General features: G+C 42.9%; 1 protein-coding gene across 3 annotated transcripts in view; it reads right to left on the bottom strand.

Annotated features, from left to right (window-relative positions):
- Nucleotides 1-24,320, bottom strand: part of LOC311531629 (transmembrane protein 132D-like) — a 386,634-nt gene that overhangs the window by 301,111 nt on the left and 61,203 nt on the right. The window contains exon 1 of one of the 3 annotated variants that reach the window (XM_084649166.1): nt 6,813-6,919. The exons of the other annotated variants lie outside the window; for them this stretch is intronic. The gene's annotated coding sequence lies outside the window, so the exon portion shown is untranslated. Of the gene's footprint in view, nt 1-6,812; nt 6,920-24,320 lie in introns of those variants that run through there. 3 annotated transcript variants of the gene reach the window in all.

The following is a 24,320-nucleotide window of genomic DNA, read 5'->3' as shown; positions in this document are numbered from 1 at the left end:
TCTACTCCTTGGACCCCCTGCCCATCAGACCGTTCCTCCAGCTAGGGCCCCGTTTACACATCGCATGCTCATTTTGCACTCCTCCAACAGCCTGAGGAAGAACCATTAAAAACAGCCAAGCACTGAGGATGCGACTTGGAGCGAGCACGTGAGTGAATGCTCAGAATGTTCAATTTTTATTCCTCTCTCGTTCCGATCACAGCTCTCCTCCCCTCCCCTCCGCAGGCAGAATGTGGAACTTCATTAAGTTATTTTATATTAAAACGAGCAGAGTGTCTCACCTCATAATTTTTTTAAATTGTTTAGTTTAATGTTTAATTAGCTGAGGGATTAAAAAAATAACTCTCCCCTCCCCTTCCATAGGACGATGCTTTTTCGGAGGCTGTAAATCAGAGAATCTTTTGGCTAGAGGAGCAACATCAGTGAAAGAGGGGAAGGGTACAGACTGTATTAAAAACACCCCAGATGCAGCTGCGTCCACTGGTTTCAAGGTTGTTGGCTAGCAGCAAACTGGTCCACTCGCTGCGTCTCCCTACTAGCGAGCGGGGGATGTGTTCTGAATACAAATCAGCTTGGGCTGGAAGCTGACAGCAGCTTTGCAAACAGCCAAAGGCCAAAAATTCAAACAGTTCTACACTTTATCTGAGGAGAGTTATAATCAACACAAACAACAACTATCTCCAGCACCTAGCTGGAGCTCTGTACCGCCATCTGGATTTGACCAGGAGACTTTAATAAGGATTCTAAAGTATGGCAAATTAAAACAAATAGAACCTGAGCTGCGACTTTGATTGTTCACATACAAACTAGGCATGTTTCTGCAAAGGAACCTGTTGTAGAAACCAGGGTTGTGTTTGTTATATGGAAGGTCACAGAAAATTAAGGCCCAGGGTAAAGTGGGATTTTTAAAAGCTCACAGAGGAAGCCCTAAGCACCACGTATGGCAAAGGAGATCAGAAATGAGCGTCAACTTCCTATTTGCATGAGAGTGCATGGGGCTGCATGCAACAGTGCTCTGAAAACAATCCTTATTCATTTCACTTGTTTCGTCCACCATGAACACGGCAGCGAACCTAGGCTGTTATGAACCAATCCACAGGAGTGAAGCCACCTGAATAATCTAGATCATCATCACCAAATTGAACTCAGTGCTTCTCCTTGTTTAGTGCTGAATCAAGTCAGTGGTGATGGGTGACTGAAGTGCAATTAAAAGGCATATCAGGACAAATGAAAATCTGGGAACTGCAACTCATCTTCAATATCATCACTATTAACTGATCATTTGCATGCAGCTGTGCTGAACTCAACCAGGCAGTGACTGAAGCAAACATTGTTTTTTATTTGAGCTGCATGAGTTCAAATTTCATGTCTGGAGGGGGAAAAAAAAACCAACCCAAACCCAAATCTTAGTGCAAGTCTTGCTTAAAACAGATTCACCTGTTTTTTTGGTATTGCAACCATGTAAAAACTATATATTTTGTATATAGAGCCATAAAATCACCCCTGAATTTTTCAGAACGGCCCAGTTTTGCTTCCCTAGCTAAAAAACCTCAGCAAATCTTTCTGTGAACCTGGTCTAAGAAGCTCAGTTTGGCTGCAAAATATATATATTGTCTAAAGCACCTGTTATCTTACTATTTACTTTGGGCATCTCAGCTGATTATATATGAGCTCTTTTGAATTCAGTAGCTCCAAAGTTAAATGATCTTTTCATTGCCATAGGAGAGAACTAACTTCAAGATTCCAATATGCAATACTGAAATCCATACCTCTCCAAATGATGCATATCAGCTCAATAAGACAGCTGAGTTCCTGTGGTGTTGAACTGACTAGCTTTGTCAAGCTGTAGGATCAATTTTGTTGGCTCCATAAGGAGCGAAGGAATTTTTTTTTCATTAGAGGCACATGCAAAAGACTCTGGCAGGCTACATCTGTGAGAGTACAACTTGCTTCCGCTCGACCTTACATTCCTTTTGCTGGTGCTTGTAGCGTCCTGGGGATAGGAAGGTCTCATCATACGTTGTTGCAAACTCTGGGTCACGAATCTGGAAGGGATGTTGCCAGGCATTGGAGTCACTAGCCTGGGAGATCCTAAGGTGAAGAGGAAGCAAGATGTGCCTGTTGAGTCTCAGAGCAGATCCTCAGCTGCTGTAAATTGTCATAGCTCCACTGAAGTCAGCAGCATTCTGACAATTTATACCAGCCGAGGATCTGCCCCTCAGTGTTTTGCTTTAAGGAGATGACCCCCCCTCCCAGTAAACTGGAACATGACAATAGAGGCCAATTCCCAATGCAGTACTTAAAACTGGAGCTATTATTTTCAAAACCCTTAGATCTTAGCCTGTACATGGTCACCCATGTTGTGGATGGATTGTTGAGGATTTCCCTCAATGGGCACCTAGAAAGAGATGCCATATGAGGATAAAGAAAAGGAGGACTTGTGGCACCTTAGAGACTAACAAATTTATTTGAGCATAAGCATCCAATGAAGTGAGCTGTAGCTCACGAAAGCTTATGCTCAAATAAATTTGTTAGTCTCTAAGGTGCCACAAGTCCTCCTTTTCTTTTTGCGGATACAGACTAACACAGCTGATACTCTGAAACCTGTCATACAAGGATAGTTTTCTCTCTTTTCTCTTCGCTAACTCTTCCCATGACTGACATTGTTTTTAAAAAAATAGTGGCAAAGAGTCCTGTGGCACCTTATAGACTAACAGATGTATTGGAGCATAAGCTTTCGTGGGTGAATACCTGCTTCGTTGGATGCATAAAAAAATAGTTATCACTGGCAGGAGAAGCAAAAGTCTTTGCAGGTCACTGAATATGCAAACTGGTAACTTGATCAATCTTCAGAAGAGGCAGCAGATTCAGCCTCCTTTTGTACAGCACACGCTTATGCATATGACATACCCCAGAAAGTCCCACCACACACATGCTACACCTGCCTCTCAGGAAGTTTAGACAGCTTCTCTTCTGGAGCTGCACTGGACGAGAACAGTAATACCCTGCAGTCTGGCCAAGAACTGAGAGCTTGATGCCTTTCACACCATGAAATGGTAGCTCTTGGACACCTGCAAAACAGCAGTTCGTAGCTTGGTTTTACTGCAAAATTGTTGTTCGTAGCTTCAGAAAAAGAAGAAATCTACCAGATCTCCGATTTAGTTCCGGGACTGTCAGAGTCCCTGGGGGGGGCGGGAATTCCTTTCCTTAAGTTGTTTTATATTAATAATAAACAACAACAACAACCACCATCTTTCAACTGGTTGCATAATGTCAATGTTTACAAATCAGTTGTCATTACTTTGGGTTATGTAGGGAGCAACTTTTTAAATCTATTTGTGCAGCAGGAAGATAGGAGTACTGCCGGGCCCTCACTGAGTTTGTGCTGATAATGTAACTGACAGATTGGGCAGTTTCTTGCAATATCCTTGAAAAACATTATTGAATGACGTTTAAGTATCTTTGAAGTCCATTCTATTGAATGCAAACTTTATGTATTACTGTGGGATTTGATGCAACTTCTCTAGGGGGAGACAAGGCCAATATAAACCTTGGGAAGTGTTATGAGCATCAAAGGACTATTTTAAACCATGTGCCAGACAAGAAGGAAGTTTTGGGACAAAGTTAAGTGGGTTTCCTAGGGAGGAGGTTGATGAATGGAAATTTCCCACCTCTAGACCCTACCTTTTGAAGCTATTCCCTAAGGAGAGAACCACTGTCTGCTGATCACCTCTTTCATGAGCACAAGATCAAAGGTCCAAGCAGTATGAAGGAAAGAATGAGCTGTTGCTTTTTGTTCTTGTTCTGAGCAAAAGTTGTTATGAACTTGTAACTACAGGAAAAACTCCTGTGTGGGGCCTGAAGGGCCGTCTGATCACCTGCCAGAGCCCTTGTTGTATTTGGGGTTGATCTCTGCTCAGCTTTTTACCATGCGTGTAGGTTCTTTTTAATATTTTCTCTGTAATGCTTTCACCTTAAGAATAAATGTGCTTTTTTAGAAAGGGCTGTGTGGTAACTGATAACTGTAGGTAATTACAACTACTCATGGCCTCTTAAGAGAAAGCAAAGCACAGATCCTGGCCTGGTTAGGTAGTCTAACTTGCTGGGGAATAACAAGGTATAGGCAGGGAATTGTGCAGCATGGTAAAACATACTTAGGAGATGATGGCTGGTAGTCAGGAGCCTGGAAGTGGGTGCCCTTCCTGTCCCACAGACAGGGAATACAGGTGCAGTTGCCCTGAACTGTGACAGTAACGTCTGGATTTGGTATTTCTCTGTGCTCAGGAGCTCTCACGGGGTTCTGTGGAATCAGACTGAACTGGGGTTCTAGCTTGCTTGTGCAGTTCCAGTTGAGCTCTCTTCAATTCTGTCTTGACTTTTGCACTCATGGATTCTGTCTGGCAATGGAAGCAGAAGTTCCCACATCTCCTGGAGAAAGTTGTCTTTTTCATCATATTTCATCATTAGGGCTGGAAATGAGTCTCACAAGGAAGCCTCTTCTAGGTTTGAAATCTTGCAAGTTTGCAAACTCAGGACAGTTCAGACAAAACATAATTTCTCTGTGCTTTGTCTCCAGCAAGATGCACTCCCCAGGGCCAGGGGCAGCTGTACAGGAGGGGAAGGTTTCATGCCCAGAGGAAGGCAGGGGTTGTACTGCTGTCATGCTCCCACAGGGGTTCTGCTGGGATCTGAATCCAGCCATCTCTCAGTCAGTCTGGCTTTGAACCTTCACAGGCCTGTCCTCACTTTGGTGGCTTCACCAGCTGGCTCCTGCACCCCCAGAGGAGCAGGAGCTGAGGGTGGCTTGTGCCAAACTGGACTTACTCACTCCAGATGGACTTACTGCCTCTTCATTGAGGTCTTAGAGGCAAGACCTTGTGTCATTCTGTCAGTCTGAGTGTGGTTCTGAACTTCTGGAACCCTAAGGATGAATTATCTACTCAGCCTCTGGGTGTCGTTGAATAGACAGTGCTATGTAATTTTATTTCACTGATCTGTGACAAACCTTTGGGCAGAGCCCTTTATCATTCAAGCTCCCAAATCTCTTCTGCCCAGAAGAACCAGATAAGTGCTTGACACTTTCCCTACTCTGATTTAAATATTCATCATTGCAGACATTAGGCAGAAGCAGACAAGGCTGGAGCACTGATGTTGACTTACTCAATTACCTGTTCTGTCTCTTCTGTAGCAACCTTTGCTTAAAACAATGACTATTGTATTTTTAAGCATTTCATTAAGCGTTATGCTTCACTGAGAACAACTTTATTACACAGTAACAGGCAGAGGGGAGGTTTTGATCTCAAACAGAAAGGAAAGCAGAGAAGGCTATGTGGAAATCAGATGCTTTTAAAAGCATGCAGGCTGTACAGTGGCTGCTTTTTACGGTGGCACTCAAAGGCCAGTGGCCAGATGCGAGCTGCCATATCCTCATCAAGAAGGAGCAGCGCGGGGGTGGAAAAGGAGCCTGTATTTACAGCATCGCTCAGTGAGAGACGGGACACAGAACAGATTAAGTGCTCAGATAGCATCGGAGGTCAATAAATGAAATCCACAAGAAGACACAAATTGTACTGTGTAATCAAAGGCCTTCAAACTCAGACAGGATCTTACTGCAGATAAAAATACTACACCCTGGCCTTTGAAGCAGCACTCACCCAATGGCATGGCTAATCTTTTCACTGACCTAGAGTCAAAGAAACTATTTTAATGACTCAGCACCACAACAGGAACATACATGTATCTACCCCAAAGGGGGTCTCAGCATTGTAAATTGTATCTGGACTGAGAGTTATTTTCTGCCAGGAAATCTCACCGAAAACTACAAGATTACACTTCTGCTAGGTTATGATACATTACGGGTATGTCTTGGCACATCCCATCCCTAGACTGCTTGGAAGCCATTCAGCACCACTGGCTTTGTTCCTTTGTTAGTATTTCACTGCATCATGAACTCTGGCAACTTAAAGATACACATTATTATCAGTCATACAGTAACACCCAGAAGTCCCAGCTGAGATCAGGCCCAATTGTGTTAGGAGCTGTAAGTACACATAGCAAGAGACAGTCCTTGCCTCCAGGAACCTACAGTTTAATATTGTTTGCAGTCTTGTTGTAGCTGAGTTGGAACCAGGATGAGAGACACACAAGATGGGTGAGGCGATATTTGTTATTGAACCAGCTTCTATTGGTGAAAGAAACAAGCTTCCAAGCTCCACTGAGCTCTTCTTTCACCAACAGAAGTTGGTCCAATAAAAGATATTACCTCCCCCAGCTTGTCTGTTAACAGGCTAAATAGACAAGACAGGTGGAAGAAAGGGTTATTATTCCTGGTTTGCAGACTGAGACTGGAGAAGGGAAGTGATTTGCCCAAGGCCACACAGCTAGTCTGCAAGAGAGCTGGGACCTGAACCCAGATCTCTCCAGTCCCAGCCCTCCCTGTGCCAGGAGTCCTTTTTCTCTCTGCTTTCAAGACATGCCTTCCACGAAGCCTTTCCACAATAAGTCTCCTGCTGAAATTTGGAGAGGGGGATTATTTGCCATTTTCTTTGGTCTGCTTAGGCCACTTTGTGCAGCATAAACCAGCAGAGAATTCATCTTTGATGCAACTCCACTGCCCATTGCCTCTCTAACACAAGGCCTGATCCTACACAGTGCTGCGAATCCTCTCCGCATCTCAAAGGAGCAGTCCAATAGGGAAGCTTACCTCTATCTTGCGCATGACCCGTTTCTTACAGCTACCCTCCTCGAATGCCAGAAAACAGTCCCCTTCCAGAGAGAACATTGCACATGAAAAGCTGCAAAGATCACCTTACCCTTGGTACTGCCACATAACACGCAAGGCTGAGATGACAGCTGGCCTGCTATTATCGCACTTCACGTCAGAGCAGGGGTCAGCAACCTTTCAGAAATGGTGTGCCGAGTCTTCAATTTATCCACTCTAATTTCAGGTTTCGCGTGCCAGTCATACATGCTCACGTTTTTAGAAGGTCTCTTTCTATAACTGAACTATTGTTGTAGGTAAGGTGAATAAGGTTTTCAAAATGTTTAAGAAGCTTCATTTAAAATTAAATTAAAATGCAGAGCCCCCCCCTCCCCCCCGGACCGGTGGCCAGGACCCGGGCAGCGTGAGTGCCACTGAAAATCAGCACGCGTGCCGCCTTTGGCACGCGCGCAGCAGGTTGCCTGCCTCCGCATCAGAGCATTGATTTCCTGTCACCCTGCACCTTCCTTGCTGGGAAGGAGAAGAGGCAACGATGTAGGATTGCTTACGTGTATCCGTCAGACCAATACAGAAATTAAAAGCCAACACATGACCTTTTACGACAGAGGGAGTCCCCCATTTCTGCTGCAACGGCACAGGAGAACCATTTGCACAATGCCAGTGCGCCGTGTGTCTCCATCAACAATCACTGTTAAGAAGGGAGCAGCATCCAGATAAATTAAGGAGTCAAGTGCGCCTGACGCACTGGTCAGAAAGAGCTCAGTAGGTGTCAGAAGGAGAGGAGGAATCAAACACTGAAACTCTAAAATCTACGCATTTATTTTGCGCGGATTTAAAAAAAAAAGAGAGAGAGAGAAGAGAGAAAGAGAAAGCAATATGACTTCAAAGCCAAAAGTAACCAATTAAACTTTAAAAAAAAAAAAAGTCCTTCCCTCATTAGCATGTCAGCCTGCACCCCTTGCTTAGGTTTACAAGATTGCTTGCAACCGTTTCATCCTATGGAAATCATCATTCTTTTCTGATAGCAGGGCTGCTCCCAACTTGTCAGCCTCCCGCTTCCACCAAGTTCATTACAACTCGTTTTCCCAATTCTGCACATCTTTCTGGAGCTTGTTACAGAGTGAGGAAACAATTACTTGCACATCAAGGGGATGAGAAAATGTGGAGGAGCTCCTTTGTAGTGAGGAGAATCCTCATTTCTCATAAGAGAGTTATGAAGAAGTTAGAATATTGTTAGAGGGTGTAACTTGTAATAAGAGACAGTGGGAAAATAAATGCTGAATAAAGAAGGTAGGTTAAACTCAGCACAAATTTATGTCTTCAGCCTTATATTCTTTACAGAGAGGACTACGCAGCTATAAACTGTTCTTTATACGAAAAATACCTCGTACTGTTAATGCAGAAACAAAGGTTTATATATGCAGGAAAAAAATACCAGTTTCTAAATGCTCAATGCTGCAAGGCACAGAGCATCCTGATTCCTGATCCAGCAAAGTACTTAGGCATGCGCTGAACTCAGTGAAACTGCCCATGTGCTTACAGTTAGGCACACACTTAAGTGCTTTGCTGGAATGGCATCAGAGGCTCAGAACCTGCAGGATCAAGTGCTATAAGAAGAAATGCATATGCAACACTGGGATTCCCTCTGAGATCTTTCCACTCTGCTTATCCAGAACACCTCATCCAGATCTGGGAGAATACTTCATCCAGCGCTCTGGGATCCAAAACACTCAGTCCAACTCCAGCTCATCACTCAGGTTACTTTACTGTAACAGCTTTTTACCCTCACTGGCCAATCCCAGACACAGGGGATTTAGGTACATGGTGATACCACAATTTCCAATTCATATCCTACATCACATAGTTTATACACATCTTTCCTAGCTACTAAAATCTATACATGTACAGACCAATCACTTTCCAGAGTGTGTACGGACCAATAAGGCAAGCTTATAGTTCAGGGTGCTTCTGCCTACTTTGTTTATTATAAACATACCCACAACAGTCTAGTTAGTTTCTGACTCCCTTATTTACTATAAACAGATTCACAATAGTTAATTGTTTCAGCAATTACTTGTTCAGGCATGTCTTGTCTTGTCTTAACTTGGACCTGCTCATGTCAGCTAAGCCAGCCCTACAACATCCTGGTCATCAAATCATTTCTTAACCCATTTGGCTTCTGCATTAGCAATCCTGGAGATTTTTGCACACACTGCCATTTTACGGCGTTTACAAACATCCTCTTTGTGGAGCTGGAATGAAAGCTTATGCTCAAATAAATTGGTTAGTCTCTAAGGTGCCACAAGTACTCCTTTTCTTTTTTTGAATGGGGAAGGGAGACCGCCTTCTAGTGAGAAACAGGGAGGATTGACAGCACAAAATTCACTCTAGCGAGGCCTGCAATAGGGCTGTACAGACAGGAGATGGTTCAGACAGATCATCTGCATTGTGGGGAGGGAAGCTTGCTCCATTCCCTGCACACCATGGAGAACTGACTCCAAATAGATGCGTAGTGTATACTAAATGAGGAGGAAGGAGATGGATCTGCAAAGAGCGACCTCCAGCTCAAATAAAATTAATGCAGGTCTTAGTGGTGCAGCTCCTTCTTGGCCCACCTTAGAGAATTGCCACATACAGACTCAAGGACTCTAGCCTGAGATTTGCCTGCAGTATTGTGCAGGACACGTGGTAAAGCTGGGTGATGGGCATAAGAGAGAATCTGAACTTGGTATACTCTAGTGTGTCTTGTCCCAGGGCATATACTGTTGAGTCTGGGCTTGGCTGACATGATAACAATCACAGTCATGACATAAATGATGTTATGACACTGGCCCAGAACTGCTGTGTGTTCTAGATTCTCCTCGTTGATAATAGAACATAGCGGGAGGCTTTATTTGAATTTATTGAACTACCTAATTAAAAAATGAACTTCTAGGAAAAGAGGGTTTACAGCACCAGAAAAAGCCATTGGTCCCTAAGGTGCAGTATCTGGTCACCAGCGTCAGCCAATACCCAGTGCTTCAAGAGAAGGCCAGAAAACTAAAACCCGTCATATACCTACTGACGGGTTTCAGAGCTGGAACAAAAGCTTATGCTCAAATAAATTGGTTAGTCTCTAAGGTGCCACAAGTACTCCTTTTCTTTTTGCATGTACCTACTATTTGTACTACACTGTACATGGGGGAGAATTCCCTCCTGACTCCGACAGGTTTCTGATTGGAAGCATGAGATTTAGTTAACTGTATCTAACGAAGGATTTCTAATGTGATCTGGTCTGCAATATACATGGGCATCAAATCATAGCATGCATAATTCAGCATATATAGCCACAAGTAGTATTAAAGGTCATCAACTCATCTAGTACTTCTCAAAATCTAGCTACTGTATTTGATTTGATGGTGCTGTAAGAGCTCACCTTGACACACACCGGGGGATGCAGATTCTGCTCTCAGTTATAGCTGTATTAATCTAGAGTAAATCCAGAGTGAGTTCAGTGGGTTTACACTGGATTTATGCCTTTGGATGCACAAAATAAGAGAGAGAATGAATCAAACCTATTTACTCTATTAGCCAGACAGGTTACTCTGCCAACAGAGTTCCAGTGTCCAGGCACCAGTTGGCTGACACCACAGTATTTTAATTCAATAGCCCTGATTTATTTAAGTTTCAAGGGAGAACATGGGTGAGGTAATATCTTTTACTGGACCAACTTCTGTTGGTATGATGAACAAGCTTTCGAGCTTACACAGAGCTCTTCTTCAGATCTCTGTGCAAGTGCAACGAGGAGTTCTTGTGGCACCTTAAAGGCTAAGAAATTTATTTGGGCATAAGCTTTCGTGGGCTAAAACCCACTTCATCAGATGCATGGAGTGAAAAATACAGTAAGTAAATACAACTCCCATCTTTTCATGTGCTGGTATATATACCAGCACATGAAAAGATGTCACAAAAATCACAATTCTTGCCTTACCAAGTGTGTGTGTGGGGTCATTGTTAATGAGGACAATTCAATTAAGGTGGAAGTGGCCTATTCTCAACAGTTGACAAGAAGGGGTGTGTATCACCAGACAGAAAATTACTTTTTGTAGTGACCCATCCACTCCCAGTCTTTATTCAAGCCTAATTTGATGGTGTACAGTTTGCAAATTAATTCCTTCCAGTTCTGCAGTTTCTCGTTGAAGTCTGTTTCTGAAGTTTTTTTGGTGAAGAATTGCCACTTTTAAGTTTGTTTTTGAGTGTCCAGGGAGATTGAAGTGCTCTCCTACTGGCTTTTGAATGTTACAATTCTTGATGTCTGATTTGTGTCCATTTATTCTTTTGCGTAGAGACTGTCCGGTTTGGCCAATGTACATGGCAGAGGGGCATTGCTGGCTACCACGCTGAAACCTGTGCAAGTGTGAAAGCTTGTCTCTTTCACCAACAGAAGCTGGTCCAATAAATGAAGTTTCAAGGAACTTTCTACAACTTAAATCACTGATGACAGGATACATTACTCATCACTGTTCCTTTGGAGAGAGACAGACACTTCAGACGTCACTTTATTATTCACATTGACAGACAGAAAAAAATTATTTCAATAAAAAGGCCGCAGTGGAATGCACACATCCTTACAGCACTGAGCAATCCAGAAATGATCAGAGATGGATCACGTAACAAAGGAAAGTTCCCATCTGAAAAGTTGGCAATGTATAATTACAGTATTCAGATAAAAGGATCTGGTGATGTTTCACATAAGTTCTGATGGCAGTCTGAATATGAAAGGGGAACACAAAATGATGGGCATGCAAAAAGATTAAGGCAGGAAAAAATAAACAATTCCATTAATAATTGATACAATTCTTTAACCAACCACATAAAAATAAATTTAATTGGGGTTGGTCCTGCTTTGAGCAGGGGGTTGGACTAGATGACCTCCTGAGGTCTCTTCCAACCCTAATCTTCTATGATTCTATAGGAGATTTACCTTTATCACACAACACTGAAATATTACACAGAAGGGGCACATGACACCCTACTCATGATGGCCATATAAAGCAGAGCTGGATGCACTTTTTCCCCCAGCAAATAGTAAATTCACCGAAAAATGCATTTTTCAGGGCACCAAAACTTTTCATGACATTGGGTTGAATTTGGCAAATAATATTGGCCAAAAATACCCCAGCAAAACATTGGAGAACAAAAGTTTCAGAAATGTCAAAACATTATTCTGAAAAACGTCAAAATGAACTATTTTTGAAAGATTGTTTCAATTCAACATTTTTCTTCAAAGTATCATTTCTATTCAACATTCCAAATGATTATTTTTTCGGTTTGAACGCTTTATTTTAAAAATTGAAAAAATCAGTTTTGGTTCAAAAATGACCAATTTCATTTTTTATTTTTCAGTTCAAATACTGAACCAAAAATCAACTATTTGTTCAGCTGCACATATAAGAACCTAGACTGATAGAGAATATCAATACCAGACACTCTACAAGGTGTCCAAAATATCCCTAAGACTGTCTGCAAAATAATAGGGACTTTTTTCTTCTGTTTGTGAGAAGGATGGAGTGGCGAATGTTACATGGAGGACAAACCTCAAGAGCAGCCCAGGCTTGAAGAAAACTTCATGACTTTAAGAGCTGAATTTTTCTCTATGAGTACGTTGGAGTCAGTACTACCTGAAGCAAAACTATGATTAATAACCAAGAGGGGGCAGGAGGTAGATGGAGGAAATTTCAGTAGTCTGGTGTAAATAGTCAAAATTAATAACAAAGATGTTAGTACACCTTTAAAAAGAGAAGAGAGATGGAGGGGAACACTAGTGGTCCAGAATCTAAATTACTGTTAAATGCATTTATTCCTAACTTGGAATAACTATTCAATGTATATTTTATAAGTGTTTTATAGACATGTGGGTTAAATTTAAAATGAAAATGTAGTATTGGATAGCTCTGTGTTTAGTTTTACTGTTTGTGGTTTATTTCAGAATACCTAAGGTGTCTAGAGGCCTTTCATCAACATATTGTCCTTGATCCAAATGGATTTTTCTCTCCTGTCTATTTATCAATATGCATGTATTGATACTGCACATGAAATTACTACAGAAAGAGGTTTAAAATCCTGAAAAATCAATACAGCAGTGGCTGAGTATCGTGCTAAGTCAATTCAGAGCTGCACCAACAAAGGCCCACTGCTCCAGCAATGATTCCAAAACAGAAACATTTGGGGTGTTTTGTTTGTTTCATTTCTTTTCCCCAGAGAATCAAAGGCCCTAGGATTCTTATTTGGCATAGCCTCATGGGACAAGTAGTCATCTGACCTCTAGGTGAATCTGAAGTAACAGTTGGAAACAAATCAGGCATGTTAAACATTCAGAGCCAAATCCTGATGTCTTCATTCAGGCAAAATTCCCATGGACTTCAATGTAAAGACTTCAGGATTTGCCCCTTAAGTTCCTACACAGAGACACAGAGACTGCTGATGCCTGGAGTTTTGCTGCTAGGATGAAAAACAACAACTCCTCCTCTAGGTATGCAGGGTAACATCACTGACCCAACAGAACCAGAAGTCCAGTTTCTGCCTCAGAGCTCTTAGAGTAAGAACCATTTGTGAAGGCCCAAATCCTGATCCCTCAAGTCCCTGGCAAAACCATCACTTCAAGGGACCAAAATCAGGCTGATCAAAGCCCAGTAAAGTCAATGTGAGTCTTTCCATAGGCTTTGGATCTGATTTATGGTCTAAGATTCATGCAGAATAAGATTCCGTGGGGAGGGTGGCACTTGTCAATGGGACGCAAAGTGCAGTACAGAAGCATTTTTGGCAACTGATTGATTGTTCTCGACCTACAGCCTAGAAACACAGAGAATGTGCTGCCATCCAACTGAGCTGGATGAAGGACACTGCATGTGGGTCGTATGTCTCTGAGAATCTTTTTCCAGTGGTCTGAATGAGGTAGAAGCACAGAGCAGTTGAAATTAGGGGAGTGAACTGGGACTCAGGAAATCTGTGTTCATTTCCTAGGTCTGCACAGACTCCCTGTAAGACCTTCAAGGAGCTATTTAGTCTTTGTCTGCCTCAGATCCCCATCTTTAAAATGGGGATAAAGATACTTCCTTTGTCTTGTCTATTTAGACTGTAAACTCTTTGGGGCAGGTACTATCTCTTATTACATGTTAATGCACAACCTAGCAGAATGGGGCCCAGGTCTCCAATGATGCTACTGTATTTATAATAATGGCTAGGATTCTCAAAAAGGCCTAAGGAGTTAGACACATAACTACCTTTGAAAATCAGTGAGATTTGGGTATCTAACTCCCATAAGCACCTTTGGAAATTCCCTCTAACAACAATATATTTCAGAATTCCAATTCTCCTACTGGAAGCCAGTTGTCAGTATAGCGCTAAGCAAGAGGTATGTGTAATCATGGAGCCAGATCCTGGGAGGTGCTGAGGATCCACAACACCCACTAAAGCCAATGAGAGTTGCAGGTGCTCAGCACTCCTCTCGGCATTTTGCCCAGGACACGTGACCTGGTTGAAAATAATAATCAAGCTTTTTCACTTACACAGCACCTTTCACCTGGGATTCTCAATGTGCTTTACAAAGCTGATGTTAGCACTCTGTGAGGGAAGCATTACTGTGCCAATTTTACAGATAGGCAAATTGAGGCAGAGACAGAGCGGTTGCATGAACTCCCAGGGTAAATGAGAGAACTAGGAACAGAACCAAGGTATCCTGGTTGTTCTAACTATTATATTACACTTCACTAAATTATACCACATTAACCATTAGATTGCCCATCCCTTCATTGCTCTGGTTTAGGGTGACCAGATGGCAAGGGTGAAAAATCAGGACAGAGGGTGGGGGGTAATTCATAGAATATCAAGGTTGGAAGGGACCTCAGGAGATCATCTAGTCCAACCCCCTGGTCAAAGCAGGGCCAATCCCCAATTTTTGCCCCAGATCCCTACATGGCCCCCTCAAGGATTGAGCTCACAACCCTGGGTTTAGCAGGCCAATGCTCAAACCACTGAACTATCACCCAATGGCGGTGGGTATGAAGGTGGGTAGGAGCTCTCCGACCATTGTTCCTTTTTGCAGCTGAATCCTGAGGTTATAAAAAGAATTTCCCTTCTTGATGTCAAATTTGTCATTTTGCCCGAAGGTTTATCTTCAGCCCTGAAACATTCCTGATGTTTTTCATCTGTTTGTCAATTGAGAAGGGACCTGAGGTTCTCTTGGAAAAGGAAATCACCTCAAAACAGGGGCACACAAAATTCACAAGATCACACCTGGCAGCTGCTGCCAAGACCCCTTTTATTTTGGCTGGTGAGTGAAGCGGAGACCTTGGCAATTCTTTACTATATCAGCTACACTCACTCTCTGGGGTGGAAGATGGGTTGGGAATATTCAGCTGTCTAGGTTAGCTCTCTCTAACACCTGAATGCAGTACCTCTGGTGACTATGTATATACACTGGTGGAAAACTAGACATGCACTGGATTTTTCTAAAGAAAGCTTGCAGATGTTCTAGGGCGAGAGCAAATGGCTGCTGGTGGGTACACAGCTGCACATCATTCCCTCCACTCATCCTGCCAGCTCCATCTTCCCAAATGGCATTGTCCATGCCCCACCGTTTGAGTAACTAAAGTGCAGGACCTCACACGTGGGTAATGGAGGAAAGGCACAAGGGGTGGAATCCCACTGAAGTCAATGGCAAAACTCCTATTGACTACAGTAGGGGGGGGTCTGGATTTCACTCCAGGCATAAAGCTATGTCTGTGACCCCAACAAATTATTTTCTATTCTATTCCATATAGGTTCTTATACCATACTCATCACGTTAGGAGCCGAGCACCTCCCAGTAGCGCATTAACCTGTGGAGCGGACTTCCGTCATGTGTGTTCTCATCCTGAAGTTGTACAGTGGAGTGTTTTAGTTTGACCGGGATTTTTAAAAAAATACGCACTGCTCTGTGTTTGTCAGGGAACGCAAGGTCTAGGAAATGTTCCTTGCATTTGATGCGAAAGGCGATGAGTTTTGCGATGGTGCTTAGTTTCCATCGGAGCTCATTTCACAGTCTTGGACCAGCCCCCATGAAAGCTCTCTCTCCTGCACAGGCAAGTCTTACTCCGATGGTAGAAAAAGTCTCATTGTGACAGAGGAGTGAAGTTGGCAACACAGTTTTCATGCTGGAATGCTAGGCCCAGTTTATTGAGCGCCTTGAAGTTATGGACCAAGACCTTGAAATTGACTTAATAATTGCACAGCCTTTTAATGGAGGGATGGGTAAAGAGGAGTGAGACTCTTTCAACAGTGGGGACTTTATTTAGGATCAGATTCTCAAAGGTATAGGCACCTAAAGATGCAGATAGGAGCCTAGTGAGATTTACAAAAGTGTCTAAGCCAGTTAGGCATCTAACTCCCAACGATTCCCATGCCTAAACTGCTTAGATATTTTTATAAGTTCCAGTAGGGGCTTATCTGCCTCTCTCTAAGCAACTAAATACTCTTGAAATCTGAGCTTTGGTTACTCAGGGCTATGGCTGAATTTGCTGACATTAGTTCACCTTGTGATCTGTCCCCTTGCTGTACAATTAAATCTCTTGTGTTTTTATATGTACACTAAAAGATAATTTTATCACAAACTTCATGATATTCAGTGTTTTTTGCTTAAAGCCCCAGCTCCTGAAGTCATGTTATTTTGTTAGAATCTCAGCTTTCTTTTTTTTTAAATATATTTCTACATTCATGGTTGTGGAGGAAAGTTTGAAAAACATGACCTGAGTATAACCTACAGGCTCAGAAAGCTGAAGAAAAAGAAAAAAGAACCCACAATTTATTTATTTTTAAAAATCTGATGATTTTAAGCCCTCTCTTGATTTTTGAGGCCCAACTAATTATTTTTGAACACTCAGGACTGACAATAAGGATTGTGTTTAGCAAGGTGAATTCCATTGACCAAGAATGGCCTCCTGTGTTTCACACACACAGAAGAGACTCTTTCTTCCTGCAGAATGTGAAGAGTTTTAAGGATACCAGGGACATAGACACATTTCAGAGAGAGCTTAAAAAAAACAGAATCAAACCTCCCAGTGATTAGATCAGTCGGGGCTCATGGGTTCTGTTCTTGGAAGTTTGTTCCAGGCAAGAAATTAGTATCACTGAAAGAAGGGAAGATGGGTTATAAAGTGGAAGGTTTCAGAGTAACAGCTGTGTTAGTCTGTATTCGCAAAAAGAAAAGGAGTACTTGTGGCACCTTAGAGACTAACAAATTTATTTGAGCATAAGCTTTCGTGAGCTACAGCTCACTTCATCGGATGCATACTGTGGAAAGTGTAGAAGATCTTTTTATACACACAAAGCATGAAAAAATACCTCCCCCCACCCCACTCTCCTGCTGGTAATAGCTTATCTAAAGTGACCACTCTCCTTACAATGTGTATGATAATCAAGGTGGGCCATTTCCAGCACAAATCCAGGGTTTAACAAGAACGCCTGAGGGGCGGGGGGGGGGGGTATGGTAGGAAAAAACAAGGGGAAATAGGCTTGAATAGAGACTGGGAGTGGCTAAGTCATTATGCAAGGTAACCTAAGTTAATTGTATCCAATTTGCAAATGAATTCCAATTCAGCAGTCTCTCGCTGGAGTCTGGATTTGAAGTTTTTTTTGTTGTAATATCGCAACTTTCATGTCTGTAATCGCGTGACCAGAGAGATTGAAGTGTTCTCCGACTGGTTTATGAATGTTATAATTCTTGACATCTGATTTGTGTCCATTTATTCTTTTATGTAGAGACTGTCCAGTTTGACCAATGTACATGGCAGAGGGGCATTGCTGGCACATGATGGCATATATCACATTGGTAGATGTGCAGGTGAACGAGCCTCTGATAGTGTGGCTGATGTTATTAGGCCCTGTGATGGTGTCCCCTGAATAGATATGTGGGCACAGTTGGCAACGGGCTTTGTTGCAAGGATAGGTTCCTGGGTTAGTGTTTCTGTTGTGTGGTATGTGGTTGATGGTGAGTATTTGCTTCAGATTGGGGGGCTGTCTGTAGGCAAGGACTGGCCTGTCTCCCAAGATTTGTGAGAGTGTTGGGTCATCCTTCAGGATAGGTTGTAAATCCTTAATAATGCGTTGGAGGGGTTTTAGTTGGGGGCTGAAGGTGACGGCTAGTGGCGTTCTGTTATTTTCTTTGTTAGGCCTGTCCTGTAGTAGGTGACTTCTGGGAACTCTTCTGGCTCTATCAATCTGTTTCTTCACTTCTGCAGGTGGGTATTGTAGTTGTAAGAATGCTTGATAGAGATCTTGTAGGTGTTTGTCTCCGTCTGAGGGGTTGGAGCAAATGCTGTTGTATCGCAGAGCTTGGCTGTAGACAATGGATCGTGTGGTGTGGACAGGGTGAAACCTGGAGACATGTAGGTAGGAATAGTGGTCAGTAGGTTTCCGGTATAGGGTGGTGTTTATTTGACCAATCTTTATTAGCACTGTTGTGTCCAGGAAGTGAATCTCTTGTGTGGACTGGACCAGGCTGAGGTTCATGGTGGGATGGAAATTGTTCAAATCATGGTGGAATTCCTCAAGGACTTCTTTTCCATTGGTCCAGATGATGAAGATGTCATCAATATAGCGCAAGTAGAGTAGGGGCGTTAGGGGACGAGACCTGAGGAAGCGTTGTTCTAAGTCAGCCATAAAAATGTTGGCATACTGTGGGGCCATGCGGGTACCCATAGCAGTGCCGCTGATTTGAAGGTATACATTGTCCCCAAATGTAAAATAGTTATGGGTAAGGACAAAGTCACAAAGTTCAGCCACCAGGTTAGCCGTGACATTATCTTTGTGTGGAATGTTGGCATAGAGGGCTTCTACATCCATAGTGGCCAGGATGGTGTTATCAGGAAGATCACTGATGGATTGTAGTTTCCTCAGGAAGTCAGTGGTGTCTCGAAGGTAGCTGGGAGTGCTGGTAGCGTAGGGCCTGAGGAGGGAGTCTACATAGCCAGACAATCCTGCTGTCAGGGTGCCAATGCCTGAGATGATGGGGAGCCCAGGATTTCCAGGTTTATGGATCTTGGGTAGTAGATAGAATATCCCAGGTCGGGGTTCCAGGAGTGTGTCTGTGCGGATTTGATCTTGTGCTTTTTCAGGGAGTTTCTTGGGCAAATGCTGTAGTTTCTTTTGGTAACTCTCAGTGGGATCAGAGGGTAATGGCTTGTAGAAACTCGTGTTGGAGAGCTGCCGAGCAGCCTCTTGTTCATATTCCGACCTATTCATGATGACAACAGCACCTCCTTTGTCAGCCTTTTTGATTATAATGTCAGAGTTGTTTCTGAGGCTGTGGATGGCATTGTGTTCCGCATGGCTGAGGTTATGGGGCAAGTGATGCTGCTTTTCCACAATTTCCCCTTGTTTTTTCCTTCCCCCCACCCCCAGACGTTCTTGTTAAACCCTGGATTTGTGCTGAAAATGGCCCAACTTGATTATCATACACATTGTAAGGAGAGTGATCACTTTAGATAAGCTATTACCAGCAGGAGAGTGGGGTGGGGGGAGGTATTTTTTCATGCTTTGTGTGTATAAAAAGATCTTCTACACTTTCCACAGTATGCATCCGATGAAGTGAGCTGTAGCTCACGAAAACTCATGCTCAAATAAATTGGTTAGTCTCTAAGGTGCCACAAGTACTTCTTTTCTTTTTATAAAGTGGAATCATAGAATCATAGAACCATAGAATATCAGGGTTGGAAGGGACCCCAGAAGGTCATCTAGTCCAACCCCCTGCTCAAAGCAGGACCAATTCCCAGTTAAATCATCCCAGCCAGGGCTTTGTCAAGCCTGACCTTAAAAACCTCCAAGGAAGGAGATTCTACCACCTCCCTAGGTAACACATTCCAGTGTTTCACCACCCTCTTAGTGAAAAAGTTTTTCCTAATATCCAATCTAAACCTCCCCCACTGCAACTTGAGACCATTACTCCTCGTTCTGTCATCTGCTACCATTGAGAACAGTCTAGAGCCATCCTCTTTGGAACCCCCTTTCAGGTAGTTGAAAGCAGCTATCAAATCCCCCCTCATTCTTCTCTTCTGCAGGCTAAACAAGCCCAGCTCCCTCAGCCTCTCCTCATAACTCATGTGTTCCAGTCCCCTAATCATTTTTGTTGCCCTTCGCTGGACTCTCCAATTTATCCACATCCTTCTTGAAGTGTGGGGCCCAAAACTGGACACAGTACTCCAGATGAGGCCTCACCAATGTCGAATAGAGGGGAACGATCACATCCCTCGATCTGCTCGCTATGCCCCTACTTATACATCCCAAAATGCCATTGGCCTTCTTGGCAACAAGGGCACACTGCTGACTCATATCCAGCTTCTCATCCACTGTCACCCCTAGGTCCTTTTCCGCAGAACTGCTGCCTAGCCATTCGGTCCCTAGTCTGTAGCTGTGCATTGGGTTCTTCCGTCCTAAGTGCAGGACCCTGCACTTATCCTTATTGAACCTCATCAGATTTCTTTTGGCCCAATCCTCCAATTTGTCTAGGTCCTTCTGTATCCTATCCCTCCCCTCCAGCGTATCTACCACTCCTCCCAGTTTAGTATCATCTGCAAATTTGCTGAGAGTGCAATCCACACCATCCTCCAGATCATTTATGAAGACATTGAACAAAACCGGTCCCAGGACCGACCCTTGGGGTACTCCACTTGATACCGGCTGCCAACTAGACATGGAGCCATTGATCACTACCCGTTGAGCCCGACAATCTAGCCAGCTTTCTACCCACCTTGTAGTGCATTCATCCAGCCCATACTTCCTTAACTTGCTGACAAGAATACTGTGGGAGACCGTGTCAAAAGCTTTGCTAAAGTCAAGAAACAAGGGGTTTCATTTTAGTTCTTTTGACTTAATAATGAAGTATTCCTTTAAAGATCAAGAGGCTAGTGTAAAATGCCATAGCTCCACTAGGATCCGCCCAAAACTGTCTAGAATTGCCATCTCTCTCACTCTCCTTCTTGTGGCCCAGCTGAAACTGTTTCAGAAGCTTAGTTTATACAGATATAGATGCTACAGTGTTTGCTATTTTATATGCACTGAAAAATAGACAGACAGATGAACTAGACCACATTTTTTTCTGCATCAGGAAAAGTCTCCAATGTTTTCTTTATTGCCTCTTTGGGAGTTTTTTCAGACAGTTTTGAGTCAGTCTCACACCTCCTTGCAGATTTTCAAAGGTCATATTAAAATCTGTTCCAGCTAAATACCTTGTTTTCTTGAAGTCTGAGACCAGAAAATTGGAATGTTACACCTTAGTGTCACTAATCAGAACTCTCAAGGGGATAACAGCATCATAAGACTCTGGCTATTTAATTGCAGGAAAGTTCTTCCCCGAGACTATGGAGGATGCTTGAAATTCAGCAGCGATAAAGCTGAGTGTCTTTCTGTAGGGTAGCTGCAGATTATTCTTTCTTACCCTGCAATTATCTTGGATACTTAAAGCTCCCTGATACTTAGCAGACACACAATCAGTTTTACAGTCCAGTGCTGTTGAGAAGCTTCAAAACAAAGATTTTAGAAGTACTGATGGAAAACATACAGTAAAAAACCCAAACAACCAAATACAATAGAAAAGCACTTTCTGAAAAGCAGATATTCCCCTCATAGGAGAGCACAGGTCCAACCCACAGTCACAGCTAGCTCCTGCAGTTTTGCTCCCTGAACACCTGGGACACAATTATAGCCATCAGTGCCAGTCCCATCCGAAGTGACTGGAATGATTTATATTTCCTCAGAGGGCACGGTTCCTTTCAGCTCAGTTTTTCTATCCCTCTCTTCCTTCCCGCCCTCTCCCATTCCCCTAATTTAGCTGCTCAAGTTGATACGTAGTTAGGAATATGTATTTTTCGTAATAAAATAATTCCATATCCAGAATAATTAAAATCTATGGCTTTAGCACTTTCCTTCCTTGACACAAAGCAGACTCATCTCTAACCCTTGCTCACACAGATATATCCCTGAGGGTTTATGCCCTCTGGTTTCTTTCAGTCTTTTTAAAGGTCATGCTCTGACATTTTGCACAGTGTTGGAAGTCATTGTCTTCCTTTCTATGTGTGTCTCTCTCCATCTAAGCACTATTTCTTGTTAGTCACAGGGCCCAAGGCAACAAATCACTTCTTTATAACAAGACTGGATCTGGTAACTGCAATTGGAGGCTGATTAAAAATAAGCCCAGGCAACTCAGATGAAGTAAAGTCAAACACACAAGGATTACAGAGAAATAATCAGTCACCTGTAATGACAGAAGACTGTTTTCGTACTCAAATTGCAATTTCTTAGACCAGATTCAATCTATCCCCATTTATAAACAAATATATTGCCAACTACCATAATCAATTGCCTTTATAGGAAAAGAATGTCAGCTATTATAAAAGCCCCATTTAAACTTTCAAAACACCACCATCTGCCCTGTCCCTCCCTCTTCTCCCTTCCCCCTCAAACCCCCCCTCTACCCCCACCACATTCTGGTTATCTGAAACAGGGAAAGCAGCTTTTATTTACTGCATCATTCCTTCAAAACTATTGAAACTGATAAATGACTTGTCAGACATCATTAAAGTACCTGTCTTGTCCCTAATTCTAACTCAGACCGGGGCTTGTCAGGCCTCTGGCATGACTTAGCAAAGCCCCAAGGCTGCTCTAAATTGTGCGAGTTTGAAATGAGACAAGGTGGGAGAGATAATATCTTTTATTGGACCACTTCTGATGGTGAGAGAGACAAGATTTGAGCTTACAAAAGATATTACCTGGCCCACCTTGTATCACTAATACCCTGGGATCAACACGACTATAACAATTTGCAATGGCCTTCCATGAGCTATTACAAAACAAGTGAAGTACAGTGCACTTCAGCCATGCTCCCTCCTGCCACACCCTTGGGCCACAAGCCACTGACCCTACATGAAGCAGAGAACCCCATTGTGGTGGGGTTATTGTCTAGAGGCGGTCTAAGGTCTTTCTTAGCCCATGTACGCTATGTTAAGGGGCCACAGCATCGTACAGAATCATCTTAACAACTTTTAACACTGTCATATTAAAGCTTCATTTATTTTGGTGGAGGGGAGGGTTGTGGAGAGACCATTCTTGGAAAGTTTTTCCAGCTATAAATAGGAAGTGAATTAAACCTGCCAACTAGCCTAATTGGTGTGAAGGCTGATTGAGGCCTGAGTATGAAAGGTTTCACATTATTTAAAGTGGAGGGGGGACTACAGACCTTGGAAGACTTAGTTGGGAGGGGGAAGACAGAGACAGGAGATGCAGATCAGGGAGTTAAGAAACACATCAATGCAATTTTATTGCTTTCTTTTAACTTCAGAACTGAGGTACCGGTGCAGCACCAGCCCCCGAGTATGACTTGGGGCCAGGACTGTCCTGATGAGCAAGTCAGTGTTTAAATAATAAACAACTCTTATAACAACAGGGAGTTGTTTTGGATAAAAACTACATGGGTTGGTGATTAAGGCTCTGAGGGGTGCAACACAAGGTATGTTTTCGGGGCTGTTTTGGTGAAAAGCAGACGCCTTGTGTTGTGATCTCCAAAAATCTTTGTCCATGGCTCAGAGTTATGGCCAAACAAAAGCATTGACTCGCACTGCCCATCTCTCAACTGAAGAATTATAGGAGAGGCCTGGAACTTCTGCACGATGAACATATGGGAGGTGATCTAGGGTGTTTTTAGATATTGTTTTGGCAGCTTTTACGTCACTGTCAATACAGCAGTGACTCTGTTTACGTAAGAGACCCTAAATACTGAGCCAGCAGAGGACAAAACCAGTCAGTGAGGCAGGGGAAATGGGTCTAGCTTTTGGGGTGGGATGAAGTTTCCCCATGCAAAAGATACCTCTTGCTGGCCAATCAGCTGGCAACCCAGAGAGCAACATGTACCAAATGTAGAAAGAAAAAAGTAAGCCAAAGCCAGATCCTGCAACCCTTATTCATGCAAGTAGCCTCCATTTAAGGCCCTTTAGTGAGCATCCCAGAAATGGGGATGAGAGAAATGGCTAAAATACAAATAAAACAATTACACTTATAGACAGAGAGCAAGATAGAGAGCAATTACTCTCTCTTTTTCCCCATAGGCCCTGAACTGTCACAATCACGATTTCATTTCAAGACCCATCAGACCATCCTAACCTTTTTGCTACTAGCTGAAGCCCTGATATGAATTACAAATATATACTGTCTCATAAGGACGCAAGGGGTGAAATCCCAACCAGCATGAGCCTTCTACTTTCAGCTAAAAGGAGGAGAGGTCTCTGCGAACTGCAGCAGCTCCGACACTGGTCAGTGCCTTAATAACTTGTGTGGATAGACAATTAGAGGGGCTTCAGGGTTTGTTTGTTTGGTTTTTTTGGGGGGGGGGGAATACTTATGCTGCAGCATTATTTTAATGGCATGAGGTCTCCAGATGTCAAGGGAGCGGGTGTCATTAAATATACAGATATATTAGTCTTTAGTAAGAATTGTTTACCATTGTCTATCATTCAGACTGAGGGAATGATGGTGTGCATGTATGTTTGTATATTATATAGAAACACATCATAAATGTGCTACTACACTAATAAAT

The sequence above is a fragment of the Lepidochelys olivacea genome (assembly GCF_965140295.1).
Source record: "Lepidochelys olivacea isolate rLepOli2 genome assembly, chromosome: 15".
Taxonomy (NCBI): domain Eukaryota; kingdom Metazoa; phylum Chordata; order Testudines; family Cheloniidae; genus Lepidochelys; species Lepidochelys olivacea.
Note: the sequence above shows the minus strand (reverse complement) of the source record. Positions and strands in the feature narration are given on the sequence as shown.